Below are 8386 nucleotides of genomic sequence, written 5' to 3' on the forward strand. Positions count from 1 at the left end.
ACTTTTCTGAAGCTGTACGTCCTCTAATGAACACCCTATAAACTCTTCCGAAACTACTGCTCAATGAACACACTATAAACTCTTGCTATAATTATGACCATTATTCCAAAGTCTAAAGTTTGGCTTAAAGTCGATGTTTCTCTGTAGGGACTGTTCATTTTCCTACTAATTATCAGTTTTATACCTTAACTACTTACTAACTAAACAAGTATCTAATATATATAAATTAAAGCAACTTCCTTCTCATATGTTCATCTTTCTAATCTCCTCAACAATGCTAAGTTTAATTTCGGGAAAAGGAAAATGGAATTGCATGCATGCTGTAACTGGGACCTGAACTGAAATAACATATCTCTAGGCAGTGATAAGCGTCTTTATGATTATAATTCATACCGAAGATGGCCACATCTGAATGGGTTTGAGAGTGACTAATTACGCGATTGCCAAGGGATATATGATTTTTTTCAGTAGGTTCGTGATTACATTTCTGGTCAATATTTTGGTTACGGCAAAGTTTAGTCGACTCTCCAGTCAGGAAAAATATATAATACAGTTGTGTATGTGTGACACACCACGTATAGTATATCATAATTCGAATCTTCCGCTTGGTGTGATTTTGCTTGTTCCACAGAGGCATATTGAGCAGCTTTGCTTCATCAGCCTTATGGCTGCGAAGCCAGCCTAGTTCTGTGCTTACGTTATATTTAATTAGATCTCGGTTGGGCTCCGTTTAAAATAAAATAGGAACGCAAATAATAGCAAAGTTTATTAAAGTTCAGTTGATATTGTTGTAAATACTTATAAAAAAAATTAAAAAAAAGGTTGCCATAGCTTGAAAAAATTCATTATAAGAGCACCCGAGCCTTGGGTAAAATATTGTACCGATTCTTATAATGAAAGATGTACAGTATAGTGATTTCAATTATAATTATCTACCTTTATAAAGTGCACAAGGTCAAAATCGTTATATCAAAGTCGCTAAGAATAAAATCGAACATATAGACTTTCTAATTAACTACGTAATTTTTGTCAGAAACGTGGATTTCATTGAAAGCGTATTACCATTATTCCATACACATCCAAATTAAATTAAATCGAAAGATCGGTGGAAAAATACACATTATGGGGTAATAGAATTAAATAATAATACATAATATTAACTATTAATTAGTAATATCTGTGAGCTTTCTACCGTTCTGACTTATATAAAGTATCAGGTGCATCAATATTATTTATATGTCTTATAGCAAACTTTACCATTTTGTTTGCAAACTCCGACACTTGAAGAGGTGTAATATAAGTGACTTAAAACGAATGTGTTGAATATAAAGGCATGTTACTAATGTATATTTGTATTTGGTTGTCTTTACCTATTGAATGAAGTATGGGAAGGCTTCTCTGTATTTATTTAATGATAGTGATTTAAAATTGTAACCAAATATATTCATTTATATAGGTTATACTACTGGAATCATATAGGCCTACTATATTTTTGACTAGTTAATTATAACAGCATTTCAATATAAATAATATGGCGTCTTATTGTTGTCCTGTCTAATAAAATACATACTGTATCATAATTATTAAACAACCAATCAGACGCTTTGGAATTTGAAATAATAATACAATGTGACGGTTTCATAATTTATAATCAAAATGTTTTGATCAAATCTGTCGATGAAACGTCGGTCAATACAAAGAGTAATGTAGAAAGTGCCACTGGGGAATATGGTTGTATGCTTGTTCCTTATTATTAAAATATGGATCCATATAAATGGGGTGTCAGAGTGTGACCAGAGTTAAACTACATTTTGAAACAGTTCTGGGTATCTTTGTTTACAAATTATCCCATTGGTTGTGATTTTAGGTAAATAGTTTTTTATTTATATAGATTTAAGAATTTCTTACTGTTTAAAGATAAGGTAGCTTGAGATTATTGTTTCAACCATGGATAACGCTTACAATAACATAATTAAGTTGGAACATAATGACGCCATATTGTGAACGTTTGAGAGCGCTCTTTTTGTGGGATTCCGACATAGTTGCCATTTCTGGCATTATTATGCTTTTTGGCATTATTTGGAGGCCCACGGCATCTGGCATAATGCCGCGACATTATTTAGCCGTTTTTAGCATAATCTGGCATAATTTTGTGTTTTTTGAACAACCAAAAAAATAATATACCACAGAACAAAAATAAAATATTTTGTTAATACATATCACCTTACACAATATCATATCGTACAAAACAGATCTGTTCGGGTTTTCCGTACAATAGTTCTTCCATCCTTTCGTTTCGGACTTAATCGACTCTTCGGATAGGAAGGCTGTTCGAAAACTACCGTGTGTGCGATATAGGCAGCACAACAAATCCGAAGAGGCTAGCTATTGGCCAATTATGTTGCTCTATTTCAGAGACCATGCAGGTTATTGGATCCCCAGATATAGAGACAATTGAACGAAAACATTATGAAAGGGGTTTTGTTTTTTCAGTTCATAATTATAAGCGGCCACATCTCTACCCCAACCCTTAAAATGGCAATTTCCGGTAACTAGAAGATCTAATTTTAAAAAGAATTTCTTCTAGAGAATTTGTTTTCCATATTTCAAATTATGTTCCATTTGCATCGTCGTAGCAACCCTATATTTCCAAATGTTCTTCACCTCTCAGTGACCATGATGGGGCGAAGTCCCAGGGACTCTTATACATTTTTATTTAAAATTAAGTGCAATTTCCGGCCATCTAGAAGCTCTATTTTTCCAATTTGTTTTACCTCAGTCCCAACCATGGTGGGGCTGAGGTCCTGGAAACACTTAATATATATTTTTATTTCCTATTTTAAATTATAATTGGCACTTTCAAAACTATCATGGGCTAAGATCCTGGAGGTACTAATAAATATATTTTTATTTTATATTTAAAATTAAGTGCCATTTTCGGCCATTGAGCAGCTCTATTTTTTTCAAATTTTCTTACCTCAGCCCCTACCATGGTGGGGTTGAGGTCCTGGAGACACAATTAATATATATTTTGATTTCCTATTTTAAATTATAATTGCCATTTTCGAACTATGGTGGGCTATTGAAATAGAACAGATACATGGGAAAAATATCATCGTGGGAACAATCTATCGTGCTCCGTCTTTGAATATCAATGCATTCAATGATATCCTAGATAACCTACTTCATACTCTTTCAACTGAAAATAAGCTGGTATATCTGTTGGGTGATTTCAATATAGATATTTTGCAATATACTTATGAAACCACAACTAACAATTTTGTAAACACTCTTTTTAGCAACTTTTATTACCGCTAATACTTAGACCTACTAGGATAACATCAAATAGTTCTACTCTTATTGATAACATATTAACCAACCAGCCTGATTTACACCTCGCTAGTGGTCAGCTCTATTGCGATATTTCCGATCACCTACCTGTTTTTTCTATATCTACCTTAACATACAAAAATACTCAAGCAGTCAGTAGACCTCCAAATAAACCTTTTAGGAAAATTAATGAAAATAACATCGAACAATTTAAACGAGAGCTTAGCGTAATAACATGGAACGATGTGAACTTATTGCAAGAACCTAATCAAGCTTATAATACTTTTGAAACTAAATTAAAACTTTTATATAATAAACATTTTCCAATGACTACGCAAAGTAATAAAAACACAAAATTAAAACCTTGGATGTCAAATGGTTTGTTGCAATCTACTAAATATAAACACAAGTTATATGCTAAATACCTAAATAATCCTACCAATCATAATAAAATAAAATACACTAAATTCCGTAATACCTTAAATTCACTTATTAAACGTGTTAAAACCGAATACTATCAAAACAGATTTACTCAATGTCAACATGATATTAAATGTACATGGCGCGTAATCAACTCCTTGATTAAAAGGTCTCCGAATTCAAATACGAAAGTTGTTCTAACAGGCAATAATGGTGAATCCATTGAAGACCCGTCTCAAATCGCAAATGAATTCAATAAGTTTTTTGTCGAAATTGGACCAACTCTTTCAAAAAAATTGCCAACCGATCAATCTGATTTTAAAACGTTTTTGCCCTTACCTACTTTAAACTCTTTATTTATGTGTCCAGTATCTGATACAGAAATTATAGATATTGTCAAGTGTTTTAAAACTAATAAAGCGCAAGGACTTGATGAATTCAGTCCAAAAGTTATTAAACAATCAATTTCCCTTTTGGTTAAACCTCTATGTCCCATATTTAATCTGTCTTTAACAAAAGGAGTTTTTCCAAATAAATTGAAATTGGCAAGAGTTACTCCCATCTTTAAAGCAGGAAAAAAGGACACTTTATCTAATTACCGACCGATCTCAGTCCTTTCACTATTTTCTAAAATATTAAAAAGAATTATCTATAATAGAACCTATGCCTTTATGGAAAAAAATAATATTCTATTCAATAAGCAATTTGGATTTCGCAAACATTTTGATACCGCAATGGCCTTAATTGATTTGTCCAATGAAATAGTAGATGCATTTGAAAATGATGAGTTTGCAATTGGTGTTTTTGTCGATCTATCGAAAGCATTCGATACCATTAACCATCCCATTCTTCTTTCAAAACTGTATCACTATGGTATTCGCGGTGTTCCTCTCAATTTATTTAAGAGCTATTTATCCAACCGCTACCAATGTACCAAGTTTTGTGATTCCCAATCTGACTATTTGCCTATTACCTGTGGAGTACCACAAGGTTCATTACTAGGTCCTCTTCTGTTTCTTTTATATGTGAATGATATTTACAATTCGTCAGTATCTTTATCTTACTTTTTATATACAGATGACACAACACTAATCTGTAAAAATCGACACTTAGAGTCGTTATTTAACACTGTAAATACAAGTTTAATTAATGTATCCGAATGGTTTCTGGCAAACAGCCTTTCTGTAAATCTAAAAAAGTGCAGCTATGTTTTGTTTAGAAGTAGTACGATGCCGATTAAATTAGGTCCATTGCAAATTAAACTAAATGGTTCTGTTCTCCCCATGGTCAATCATGCTAAATTTTTGGGTGTATCCATTGATAGTCGTCTGACATGGAAACCCCATGTTATTGAGACAGAAAACAAAATCTCAAAAAATATTGGTATAATTTGTAGACTGGCATCTTTTCTTCCACATCATATTCTCCGAACACTCTACTGCTCCCTTGTTTTGCCATATCTTTTATATTGCAATATCGTTTGGTGTAACACATTCCCATCTAATTTAAATAAATTTCAAATATTACAAAAGAAAATCATTCGAATAATTTCGAATGTTTCACCTAGAACTAGTACAGATCCTATATTTCGTTCTCTCAAATTATTAAAATTAACAGATATTAATATTTTCCAACAATGTTTATTCATTTACAAAAGCCAAAATGCTCTTCTTCCATCTTATTTACGCGATATGTTTTCTCCCAATTATGAATTTCACGGCTATTCCACAAGAATCCTTAATAACCTTCATATTCCTAAACACAAAAAGACTTCTTTTCAACATAATATTAGATTTACTGGACCCAAGATATGGAACTCACTTCCTAACAAAATTACAACTTCTGCAAACAAACATAGCTTCGTCTTTAACACTAAACAATATCTAATACAAAAGTAAATTAATTAACTAGTTATATTCTAGGTATCAGTTTTTATTGTTTTCATATTCCGTTATGGTAATTACTTTATTCCTATATACCATTTACTATTATTTACTAATTTGATTTTAGTTACTTTTTGTTTTGTTCAGGCACTTTCAACACAAGCTTTTGCTTTTTAGAAATTGTGCCTCCTTCATAATATTGTTTTATTCATTTTAAAGATGAGAAAAAAAAATTGTATTGTTTTAACTATCTTTCTTCTCGTCATGAATGTTGTATTATATTATTTATTTTGTATATTATGAAGGAAATAAATGTTACTATGAAATGAAATGAAATAAGATCATGGAGACACTAATAAATATATTTTTATTTCATATTTTAAAGTGCCATTTCCGGCCATCGAGTAGCTGTATTTTTCCAAATTTTCTTATCAACCATGGTGAGGCTTTTTTATTTCCTATTTTAAATTATAATTGCCATTTTCTAATTATGGTGGGCTAAGATCCTTTCATATTTTAAATTAAGTGCAAAGATCCCGGCCATCGAGCAGCTCTCATATTTCAGCTCAAAAATGGGGGGGGGGGGGGAGGTGTGGGGGGGGGGGGGTTGGTGTTGGTGTCATTTGCAATTACCATTTTCGCACCCCAGATATTTAGAATTATTAGTTATTACTCACAAAAGCAAAAATATAAATTGTGTACGACATGGGGATACAATTTTAGGCCCTATTTTGTGTCAGTTGGGGTTTTACAAACTTTTATTAGACATACAACCGTTGGTGGCGCTGTCTAGGGTGTGCAATGAAGCAGAACTCAAATTTAGCGCTGAAATCAACATGGTGAAATTTCACGAGTGGAATTTATTCTGTAGGGTGTGCCTATTCGGTGACTTAGAACAACTATCATACTACTGTAAGTTTATGTTTGTTATTAGTAGTAGACTTGTATAGCATTGTATAAAACTATACAGTACTGTTTTGACATGATCATGACCAAAAACGGTTTCATAGGTGTTAGGCCCTATAGGCCTACCTGGTGATATAATTCCGCTAGTAGAACAATAGGCAACCAAATTAATGTTAGACCATGATAGGTCTACTTTTTAAGATGGCTATTCTTTGACAAAGTGTAAGCCTTGCGTATCCATTCAAATTAAAGTAGCCTGAAAATGCAAACAAAATACAATGTCAGGGCGTTTTAAATAATAATGCAATGCCTCGCGGGTGTGATTGGCAGGACAATTGTAGGACTAGACCTACTAACAGTAGCCCTTCGAATGACACTCGAATACTGCACGCAAAAAAACACACACAACGAAGATTCTGAAACGGTGAATACAAACAAAATATTTTTGGCGTCTAGTGTATATTTTTATATTGCATTCTTTATTATTCCTGAAGATAATTTGACAAAAGTGTATGAGTGGTAATCTTTCCTTATATTATCCTATTGACACATCAATGCCTAACAGGGTGACATTATACCCACGTTATATCAGATTAATTACCTATTGGGGAAAGAACACATAGCTTAGAACGCACTTAAAAGAAACATAGGCCATAAAGGTAGAATGCCAGCAGTATGATATGACACAACAAAATTTGAACTGTGCAATGCTTTAGCTTTCTGAAAGGTTAGGAAAAAAACATTACTTACTTAAAGTTTGGAAGCATTTTGAAATCAGTATTTCGGATCTGTTCGGTAGCTGGCTGTAGCTCTTGTAATCATTTATGCGCAGGCAAGACATTATTTTTGTCCACAAAACTACTGGTCGTCAGTTCGAATCTTACAGGGTCCGATATTGATCTTTTAATTCAGCTTTAATATAATATCATGATTATTGTTAACATAATTAATATTATTTAGGCCTATGTTAACAATAATCATTAATAATAAATTCTTCCCCTAATCTTACAGGGTCCGATATTGATCTTTTAATTCAGCTTTAATATAATATCATGATTATTGTTAACATAAATATTATTTATGTTAACAATAATCATTAATAATAAATTCTTCCCCTTGTAGGCAAGCGCCATATTATTTGTGTATGCTTTGATAGACAATAGTAATGTCAGTCGACACAATAATAGTAACTTATGATTATACCATGCATACTTTACAGGTGGGTCGATTGCTAATTGATAATTACTGTATTTGACCTAAAGACAGTAATATGCCTGTTAGGTTTTTTTTTTTGTTTATTCTAATGCGTGGTCGGATTACATTATATGCATTGATTTATTAAGTTAATAATATATTCAGTTTTCCTAAGGTTAAATAAATGATATTGAAAAAAATAATTTCACATTTTGGAATTGCTAATCATTTTGAAAAGTACCTGATTAGAAATAATACATTCTACTAGAGTATGGTAGACTGCGTTTAATTAACTTTCATAAAACCTGGGAAAACATGTTTCACTTCACTGATATAATGTAACCGTTGACTTACTTACTTCTAGTTACATCGAAAGTGCAAATTAAAGTTGGTGAAGATTATAACATTTCTGTTATTATTATATTTTAAAGCTTTCAGCATAATGTGATAATTTTTATGTAAATGAATACCAAGTGTGTTTATTCAGCTGAACAACATAGGTATACGGCTGTATTATAGTACTCCTAGGTAAAAAAAATCTCATTTACCTTATAAAAATGATATACTTCCGTATGGTATAAAAGGTTCCGGAAACATACTAAGTGCCTTTTTCCGTTTACTGATCAAAAGAACACATTTTCGTCATAAACATT

Source organism: Antedon mediterranea, chromosome 8, assembly GCF_964355755.1.
Source record: "Antedon mediterranea chromosome 8, ecAntMedi1.1, whole genome shotgun sequence".
Lineage (NCBI taxonomy): Eukaryota > Metazoa > Echinodermata > Crinoidea > Comatulida > Antedonidae > Antedon > Antedon mediterranea.